The following is a 10681-nucleotide window of genomic DNA, read 5'->3' on the forward strand; positions in this document are numbered from 1 at the left end:
TCTGGGTTTCAAACGGATTGACAGGGCTTGGGTATTTGTATTTGTATTTATTATGGATCCCCATTAGATGCTGCCAAGGCAGCAGCTACTCTTCCTGGGGTCCAGCAAAATTAAGGCAGTTATACAGGAACACAGTGGCTTAGTGGTTAAGGTGGCTTAGTGGTTAAGAGCGTTGTGCCAGTAAACGAAAGGTCGCTGGTTCTAATCCCCGAGCTGACTATGTGAAAAATCTGTCAATGTGCCCTTGAGCAAGGCACTTAACCCTAATTGCTCCTGTAAGTCGCACTGGGTAAGAGCGTCTGACAAATAAATAAAAAATACAATTTTAAAAACATTACAATACATTCACAACAGATTTCACAACACATTAAGTGTGTGCCCTCAGGCCCCTACTCTACTACCACATATCTACAACACAAAATCCATGTGTAGATGTGTGTATAGTGCGTATGTTGTTGTGTGTTTGTATGGATATGTCTGTGACTATGTTTGTGTTGCTTCACAGTCCCCACTGTTCCATAAGGTGTATTCTTATCTGTTTTATTAATCACATTTTACTGCTTGCATGAGTTACTTGATGTGGAATAGAGTTCCATGTAGTCATGGCTCTATGTAGTACTGTCCGCCTCCCATAGTCTGTTCTGAACTTGGGGACTGTGAAGAGACCTCTGGTGGCATGTCTTGTGGGGTATGCATGGGTGTCTGAGCTGTGTGCCAGTAGTTCAAACAGACAGCAAATATAAGTAGTGATGAAGTCAATCTCTCCTCCACTTGGAGGCAGGAGAGATTGACATGCATATTATTAATGTTAGCTCTCTGTGTACATTTAAGGGCCAGCCGTGCTGCCCTGTTCTGAGCCAACTGCAATTTTCCTAAGTCCCTTTGTGGCACCTGACCCCACGACTGAACAGTAGTCCAGGTGCGACAAGACTAGGGCCTGTAGGACTTGCCTTATTGATACAACAGTAGCTAAGATGGGGAGAAGTCTGTCCATAATAAAGCGTTGCTCTGCCTTCTTAACACTATCAACATGTTTTGACAATGACAGTTTACAATCCAGGGTTTCTCCAAGCAGTTTAGTCACCTCAACTTGCTCAATTTCCACATTATTCATTACAATATTTAGTTGAGGTTTAGGGAATGATTTGTCCCAAATACATTTACATTTTTAGTCATTTAGCAGACGCTCTTATCCAGAGCGACTTACAGTTAGTGAGTGCATACAGTGAGGGAAAAAAGTATTTGATCCCCTGCTGATTTTGTACGTTTGCCCACTGACAAAGACATGATCAGTCTATAATTTTAATGGTAGGTTTATTTGAACAGTGAGAGACAGAATAACAACAAAAAAATCCAGAAAAACGCATGTCAGAAATGTTATGAATTGATTTGCATTTTAATGAGGGAAATAAGTATTTGGCCCCTCTGCAAAACATGACTTAGTACTTGGTGGCAAAACCCTTGTTGGCAATCACAGAGGTCAGACGTTTCTTGTAGTTGGCCACCAGGTTTGCACACATCTCAGGAGGGATTTTGTCCCACTCCTCTTTGCAGATCTTCTCCAAGTCATTAAGGTTTCGAGCCTGACGTTTGGCAACTTGAACCTTCAGCTTCCTCCACAGATTTTCTATGGGATTAAGGTCTGGAGACTGACTAGGCCACACCAGGACCTTAATGTGCTTCTTCTTGAGCCACTCCTTTGTTGCCTTGGCCGTGTGTTTTGGGTCTTTGTCATGCTGGAAAACCCATCCAAGACCCATTTTCAATGCCCTGGCTGAGGGAAGGAGGTTCTCACCCAAGATTTGACGGTACATGGCCCTGTCCATCATCCCGTTGATGCTGTGAATTTGTCCTGCCCCCTTAGCAGAAAAACACCCCCAAAGCATAATGTTTCCACCTCCATGTTTGACGGTGGGGATGGTGTTCTTGGGGTCATAGGCAGCATTCCTCCTCCTCCAACCTCCAAACATGGCGAGTTGAGTTGATGCCAAAGAGCTCGATTTTGGTCTCATCTGACCACAACACTTTCACCCAGTTCTCCTCTGAATCATTCAGATGTTCATTGGCAAACTTCAGACGGGCCTGTATATGTGCTTTCTTGAGCAGGGGGACCTTGCGGGCGCTGCAGGATTTCAGTCCTTCACGGCGTAGTGTGTTACCAATTATTTTCTTGGTGACTATGGTCCCAGCTGCCTTGAGATCATTGACAAGATCCTCCCGTGTAGTTCTGGGCTGATTCCTCACCTTTCTCATGATCATTGCAACTCCACGAGGTGAGATCTTGCATGGAGCCCCAGGCCGAGGGAGATTGACAGTGCTTTTGTGTTTCTTCCATTTGCGAATAATCGCACCAACTGTTGTCACCTTCTCACCAAGCTGCTTGGCGATGGTCTTGTAGCCCATTCCAGCCTTGTGTAGGTCTACAATCTTGTCCCTGACATCCTTGGAGAGCTCTTTGGTCTTGGCCATGGTGGAGAGTTTGGAATCTGATTGATTGATTGCTTCTGTGGACAGGTGTCTTATATACAGGTAACAAGCTGAGATTAGGAGCACTCCCTTTAAGAGTGTGCTCCTAATCTCAGCTCGTTACCTGTATAAAAGACACCTGGGAGCCAGAAATCTTTCTGATTGAGAGGGGGTCAAATACTTATTTCCCTCATTAAAATGCAAATCAATTTATAACATTTTTGACATGGGTTTTGACACTGTTCAAATAAACCTACCATTAAAATTATAGACTGATAATTTCTTTGTCAGTGGGCAAACGTACAGAATCAGCAGGGGATCAAAAAATGTTTTCCCTCACTATACATTTTTTTTCTCATACTGGCCCCCCCGTGGGAATCAAACCCACAACCCTGGCGTTGCAAACACCATGATCTACCAACTGAGCTACACGGGAATGCTTTTAGTTTTTGAAATATTTAGGACTAACTTATTCCTTGCCACCCATTCTGAAAGTGTTTCAGTCATTTCAGTCGCTGTAGTAGCTGACGTGTATAGTGTTGAGTCATCCGCATACATAGACATACATGGCATGTCGTTAGTAAAGATTGAAAAAAGTAAGGGGCCTAGACAGCTACCCAGGGGAATTCCTGATTCTACCTGGATTATGTTGGATAGGATTCCATTCTGTTAGACAGGTAACTCTTTATCCACAATATAGCAGGGGGTGTAAAGCCATAAGTAACACATACGTTTTTCCAGCAGCAGACTATGATCGATAATGTCAAAAGCCACACTGAAGTCTAACAAAACAGCCCCCACAATCTTTTTATCATACATTTCTCTCAGCCAATCATCAGTCGTTTGTGTAAGTGTTGTGCTTGTTGAATGCTCTTCCCTATAAGCGTGCTGAAAGTCTGTTGTCAATTTGTTTACTGTAAAATAGCATTGTATCTGGTCAAACACAATTTTTTGACCAGATTACTAAGGGTTGGTAATAGGCTGTTTGGTCGGCTATTTGAGCCAGTAAAGGGGATATTACTATTCTTAGGTAGAGGAATGACTTTTGCTTACCTCCAGGCCTGAGGGCACACACTTTCTAGTAGGCTTAAATTAAAGATATGGCAAATAAGAGTGGCAATATCGTCTGCTATTATCCTAAGTAATTTTCCATCCAAGTTGTCAGACTCCGGTGGCTTGTCATTGTTGATAGACAACAATAATATTTTCACCTCTTCCACACTCACTTTACGGAATTCAAAATTACTATGCTTTTCTTTCATAATTTTGTCAGATATACTTGGATGTGTAGTGTCAGTGTTTGTTGCTGGCATGTCATGCCTAAGTTTGCTAATCTTGCCAATTAAAAAATCATTAAAGTAGTTGGCAATATCAGTGGGTTTTGTGATGAATGAGCCATCTGATTCAATGAATGATGGAGCGGAGTTTGCCTTTTTGCCCAAAAATTCATTTAAGGTGCTCCAAAGCTTTTGACTATCATTCTTTGTCATTTTTCTTTGTTTCATAGTGTAGTTTCTTCTTCTTGTTATTCAGTTTAGTCACATGATTTCTGAATTTGCAGTACGTTTGCCAATCGGTTGCGCAGGCAGACTTATTTACCATTTATTTTGCCTCATCCCTCTCAACCATACCATTTTTCAATTCCTCATAAATCCATGGGGATTTAACAGTTTTTACAGTCATTTTCTTAATGGGTGCATGCTTATTAGTAATTGGGATAAGCAATTTCATAGATTTGTTAAGTGCAGCGTCTGGTTGCTTCTCATTACACACCACGGACCAACAAATATTATTTACATCAACAACATAGGAATCACTACAAAACTTATTGCATGACCTCTTATACACTATATTAGGCCCAGCCTTTGGAACTTTGTTTTTCCTAGATATGGCTACTATATTTTGATCACTACATCCGATGGATTTGGATACTGCTTTCAAGCAAATTTCTGCAGCATTAGTAAAGATGTGATCAATACATGTTGATGGTTTCATTCCTGTGCTGTTTGTAACTACCCTGGTAGGTTGACTGATAACCTGAACCAGATTGCAGGCACTAGTTACAGTTTGAAACTTGCTCTTGAGTGGGCAGCCTGATGAAAGCCCGTCAATATTTAAATCCCCCAAATCACCCAGAAATCATCTCTCTGTTGATATCACATACATTTTCAAGCATTTCACACATGTTATCCAGATACTGACTGTTAGCACTTGGTGGTGTATAGCGGCTTCCCACCAGAATGGGCTTTAGGTGAGGCAGATGAACCTGTAGCCATATTACTTCAACAGTATTTAACATGAGATCCTCTCTAAGTTTTACAGGAATGTGGTTCTGAATATAAAACGGCCACACCTCCACCTTTGGCATTTCTGTATTTTCTGTAGATCTTATAACCATGTATTGCTACCACTGTATCATCAAAGGTATTATCTAAGTGAGTTTCAGAGATGATTGATTTCATTAACCTTATTTCTTAAGCTACATGTGTTAATGTGGGCTATTTCTAGCACTATTCTGGGATGCTTGATTATTTGTGTTGCTTTACTGGGAAGCTTGGCAGAGGTAGACATGCTCAGGTTATTTATGTTAGTGCAGGGTGAGCTGCACACAGTGGACTTCCTGCTAGGGCACATGCCTCAGTGCTAACAGTATAACTCTGGTTCATAGGAACATGATTACTGCATACAATAGCTGTAGGATCAGTAGAGGCATTTGGGGCAGTAAGAGGGACACACATTAGGTTGCTTATATTGTGTCTTCCAGTGCCCCGGGGATAAAGTACATTTGCTGAAGCATTATGACAACTCAGCGACACAATGGTAGGGATTAAATGAGCTAGGCTTGGGTCATTAATAAGTCATTATCTCAATGCAGCCTTATAATGCTGTGAAAGGATCCAGGAACCCTTATAATACGAGCTTTGTTTGCAGAAGGTATCAAAACTGTCAATAAACGTTACACCCATCCTCTGTAGCTCAATTGGTAGAGCATGGCGCTTGTAACGCCAGGGTAGTGGGTTCGATCCCCGGGACCACCCATATGTAAAAATGTATGCACACATGACTGTAAGTCGCTTTGGATAAAAGCGTCTGCTAAATGGCATATTATTATATATTATACCCACAGAGCTGCAATAGTCTCGTAGCCAGTTATGGAGGGCTAAAAGTCTGCTGAACCGTTCAATGCCACGATTTAGGGAGGGCAGAAGGACAGATATTATGGGGTGTTTGTTGGTGTCAAGTAGTGACCCAATCAATTCTTTAAAATCCATCTTCAACTGTTCTGTAATTGAATACCACATGAACTATGATAGACTCAATTTCCTGATGCTGTTTTAAAATGTTTGGGAGCAGCTTATTGATGTCATGTACTCGTGCTCCTGGATAGCACAACGTTTTTTCTCCAGGGACTGAGACATTTCTCACCATTGAACTGCCCAATACAATGGCCGGAGAATGAAATAGAGAAATCTGCCCATTCCTACCCCTCATACAATTCATTGAACCTTCCACGGGTCCACAAGAAGCAGGATAGCGTACGCCCGCTGCTCCAGGCGATAGGTCCAGACCTCTCACAGCAGGCAGTGCCCAGTCAGATCCAGAGAGAGGGAAAGGAGCCTAACTCGACGAGGAACTCTCTGATGGAGTCAGCGTAGTTGGAGTTAGCACCGTCGTCGCAGACACAGGCAGTCCTAGCAATGAAGGCGCAGGTAGATCAGGCACCAGTGCAGCGAAGCTATTCCTTATGTCAATCTGCTCCAAACCTCTCGCAGTCACTCCCGTCCGCTTAGCAGCATGCTGCTGCCTTCTGTTTCCACGACTTGTGACATGGGACCAGCGCTGATTGGAACACTCTTCTTGCTGTTCTCCGTCTACTTCAATACAGGATGGAGGAGGAGAAGCAGATGAAGACGACTTCCTTGGCAGGCAAGTTCCAGGTAGCACTGGCCATTCTGATAGGGACAGATGACAAGGTGGGGAAACATCCATTAGGCCAGTGCTACCTGGCGTCCTGCAATAGTTGGCCTAGCTAAGGGCCTGAATTTAGATGCCCTTTTGAGGGCCTGAAATATTCTCTAGACAGAACACACTAGACTAGATCCAGAGATTCACTCTGTGGTTAGCGAAGTGGTCCCACCCTGATCCTGGATATAGAGATGTAGGGGATAGGCCTACATAACACCACAGCCTATGGGGAAAGATGACAGAGATGGATTTGACAGAAAAAGTGTTAATATAAGAAACACATCTGCCATCCACGGCCTTCCATCTGCACACACAATGAAGCTCTCTGTGAAGAAGACATCTGTTAATAGAAACCAGTGTGTCAGGCACTGGTGCTAAAAATATGAAAGGGCAGTATAAAAGACTAAAGATAGTTTAAAAAAGTGTCAGATGCTGAACTCAAAAGGGCACCTCATGGTTGCTCTTCATGGCTGTTACCCACAACCACAGTCGCGTATTGTGTGTGATTTAGAAACTTAAATATGAGGTTAGTGAGTGGGATGTTTGAGTGAGGAGGTCTGTCTACTCTGACATTAGGATGATGAATACAAAAATAGATGTGTTTGAGGTTAGCTCGCCCAGGATTGGTGTGATGTTGTCAAGAGCAACATGTTTAGAACTTGTACCACCATTCTGAGAATGATTCATCCTGCAATGGTAGCTACACCACACAACACCAAACATAGTGTGCTTGATTCCATTCGAGAACTAGCCAATGAAGTAGAAAGAATGGGGAATGCTACTGCCACTGCTTTGGGAGCATTAACTGCTGAACTCGTAGCTACACGTACAATGGTCTTACAAACTAGATTGGCTTTGGATATTCTCCTAGTGTATAAGGGGAGGGGGTTTGTGCGGTGGTGGGGACAGAATGTTGTACTTACATTCCGGATTCCTCCATTGGGGTTGCTGAGTCTGTTGCCACTATCAGACAGGTGGTAGCTACTGTAAACAAGCGAGATAAAGAGTGGGTTTGGGATCTATTTGCATGGGTGAAAACTAGTCTGGGGAACATTGGAACTCTCGTGTTGCAAGGTCTCCTAGCCCTGGTTGGAGTCCTTGTGCTATCGTTCTGCCTGTTCTCATGCTTGACAACCTCGGTGAGGAGATTGTGTGAAACAGTAGTTTCTCCTCCCCACCACATGGTCATGACCTCAGAAGTAAACTTTTATGACCTGACAGATCTTGCCACTGTTTCACCCTTTATTATAGACTCGTGTTATATCTGCACCCTAACACAAGGCCATTGTGTTCTGGAACTGTTGCTTGTTTAAAATAACTGTTGTCTAAACAATATGATAGTATTGTTTAGCAGGAGATCAAAGTATTTGATCTCCTGCTGATTTTGTACGTTTGCCCACTGACAAAGACATGATCAGTCTATAATTTTAATGGTAGGTTTATTTGAACAGTGAGAGGCAGAATAACAACAAAAAAATCCAAAAAAACACATGTCAAAAATGTTATAAATTGATTTGCATTTTAATGAGGGAAATAAGTATTTGACCCCCTCTCAATCAGAAAGATTTCTGGCTCCCAGGTGTCTTTTATACAGGTAACGAGCTGAGATTAGGAGCACACTCTTAAAGGGAGTGCTCCTAATCTCAGCTTGTTACCTGTATAAAAGACACCTGTCCACAGAAGCAATCAATCAATCAGATTCCAAACTCTCCACCATGGCCAAGACCAAAGAGCTCTCCAAGGATGTCAGGGACAAGATTGTAGACCTACACAAGGCTGGAATGGGCTACAAGACCATCGCCAAGCAGCTTGGTGAGAAGGTGACAACAGTTGGTGTGATTATTCGCAAATGGAAGAAACACAAAAGACCTGTCAATCTCCCTCGGCCTGGGGCTCCATGCAAGATCTCACCTCGTGGAGTTGCAATGATCATTAGAACGGTGAGGAATCAGCCCAGAACTACATGGGAGGATCTTGTCAATGATCTCAAGGCAGCTGGGACCATAGTCACCAAGAAAACAATTGGTAACACACTACACCGTGAAGGACTGAAATCCTGCAGCGCCCGCAAGGTCCCCCTGCTCAAGAAAGCACATATACATGCCAGTCTGAAGTTTGCCAATGAACATCTGAATGATTCAGAGGAGATCTGGGTGAAAGTGTTGTGGTCAGATGAGACCAAAATGGAGCTCTTTGGCATCAACTCAACTCGCCGTGTTTGGAGGAGGAGGAATGCTGCCTATGACCCCAAGAACACCATCCCAACCGTCAAACATGGAGGTGGAAACATTATGCTTTGGGGGTGTTTTTCTGCTAAGGGGACAGGACAACTTCACCGCATCAAAGGGACGATGGACGGGGCCATGTACCGTCAAATCTTGGGTGAGAACCTCCTTCCCTCAGCCAGGGCATTGAAAATGGGTCGTGGATGGGTATTCCAGCATGACAATGACCCAAAACACACGGCCAAGGCAACAAAGGAGTGGCTCAAGAAGAAGCACATTAAGGTCCTGGAGTGGCCTAGCCAGTCTCCAGACCTTAATCCCATAGAAAATCTGTGGAGGGAGCTGAAGGTTCGAGTTGCCAAACGTCAGGCTCGAAACCTTAATGACTTGGAGAAGATCTGCAAAGAGGAGTGGGACAAAATCCCTCCTGAGATGTGTGCAAACCTGGTGGCCAACTACAAGAAACGTCTGACCTCTGTTATTGCCAACAAGGGTTTTGCCACAAAGTACTAAGTCATGTTTTGCAGAGGGGTCAAATAATTATTTCCCTCATTAAAATGCAAATCAATTTATAACATGCGTTTTTCTGGATTTTATTGTTGTTATTCTATCTCTCACTGTTCAAATAAACCTACCATTAATATTATAGACTGTCCATGTCTTTGTCAGTGGGCAAACGTACAAAATCAGCAGGGATCAAATACTTTTTTCCCTCACTGTATAAGGGACATGTAACCATTTACTCTGAGTTCAGAGGTGGATCTCCCCTGCAGCTGCTTGTATTAAAGATGTGCCTATTATATCATTAAATAGTCTCTTCCTAAATCTTTGGATCTAATTTTCTACAAAAACAGGATTGGAACTTACCACAGATATTGTATTACACTGCAGGTGTAGGTGGGACACAAAACCATTTTGTATTTCCAATGTATATTATAGAGCTGTAGCACCCTCATTGAGTGGAAAATGTGGTGTTGCTTTCCTTTCAAAGGTACTTTGATATAATTGAAATCTTGAGTTTTGCCTTTTCTGTCACAGTCTTTATTCATAATAATATGCCATTTAGCAGACTCTTTTATCCAAAGCAACTTACAGTCATGTAAGTTGCTTTGGTATAACATATCCTCAACCTTTTAGAGCCCTCTCAGACAGCTTCTGGATGTTACTGTGGGTAATTCCTATAACAACCCACATGTAGGTCCTGATCTGAAGGTGTGATTAGTCTGATAAATGGGTATCAGGTTACAGATCCGAGGCCAATCTAAGTGATGCGTGATGGAGGTCTGTTGTGCTTGGCCCAAACCTTATTGCGTGAGAATGGTATAAGGGGCGTCCCATTTTCAGTGCTAATGGCCCTTTCTGGCAATAGCAAGTCGCCAGCAGCACCAATACATGAGTGATACTCTAGATGCTAACTAGAGTGCAAAGTCATGGGTAATGAACTGCCTGGATTCTGCAATTGACCTGCATTGGCATTAGTATAACTCTCAATCTGTCACCAGTGCCCTGTGGAGGACCTTCAGACCCTGATATGTTAGTACAGGCCTGGGTTAGATATCACTGACTGTAGTCAAATTGAGAATCATATGCCCTCTCACATAAAGGCCCTCACCTGAAGAAAGGATGGAGTCCTTTTGTTGTTCAAGCCATGATACTGACCACTACCCTATGTGTGACCCAGTGACCATATCATTGTCATTGCAATAACTTCAATGACACTGTGAGTTCTTCTTGCCATGTCATGATGAGAAGGCACAACATTTACTAAAATAGCAGTTGCTTCCTCTAGTGGTAGAACAGAGATAGTACAATCTTTGGACATTGGGCATATAGACCAGGGCATAGAGATTAATTAATAAAAGCTTACACACAGAAGAGTTGAACTGGTCTTTAAGATATTTTTCTTCCTATGAATAATGAATGAAAGTAGTCCAACCATGAAAAGTAATATTTCTAAGATAGTGTTTTGTGTTCAGTTCCAAGAAGACCACTTGAACAGCAGTTTGTGGCTTTCAGTTGTACAT

This window comes from Coregonus lavaretus (assembly GCF_964263955.1).
Source record: "Coregonus lavaretus genome assembly, chromosome: 2".
Taxonomy (NCBI): Eukaryota; Metazoa; Chordata; class Actinopteri; order Salmoniformes; family Salmonidae; genus Coregonus; species Coregonus lavaretus.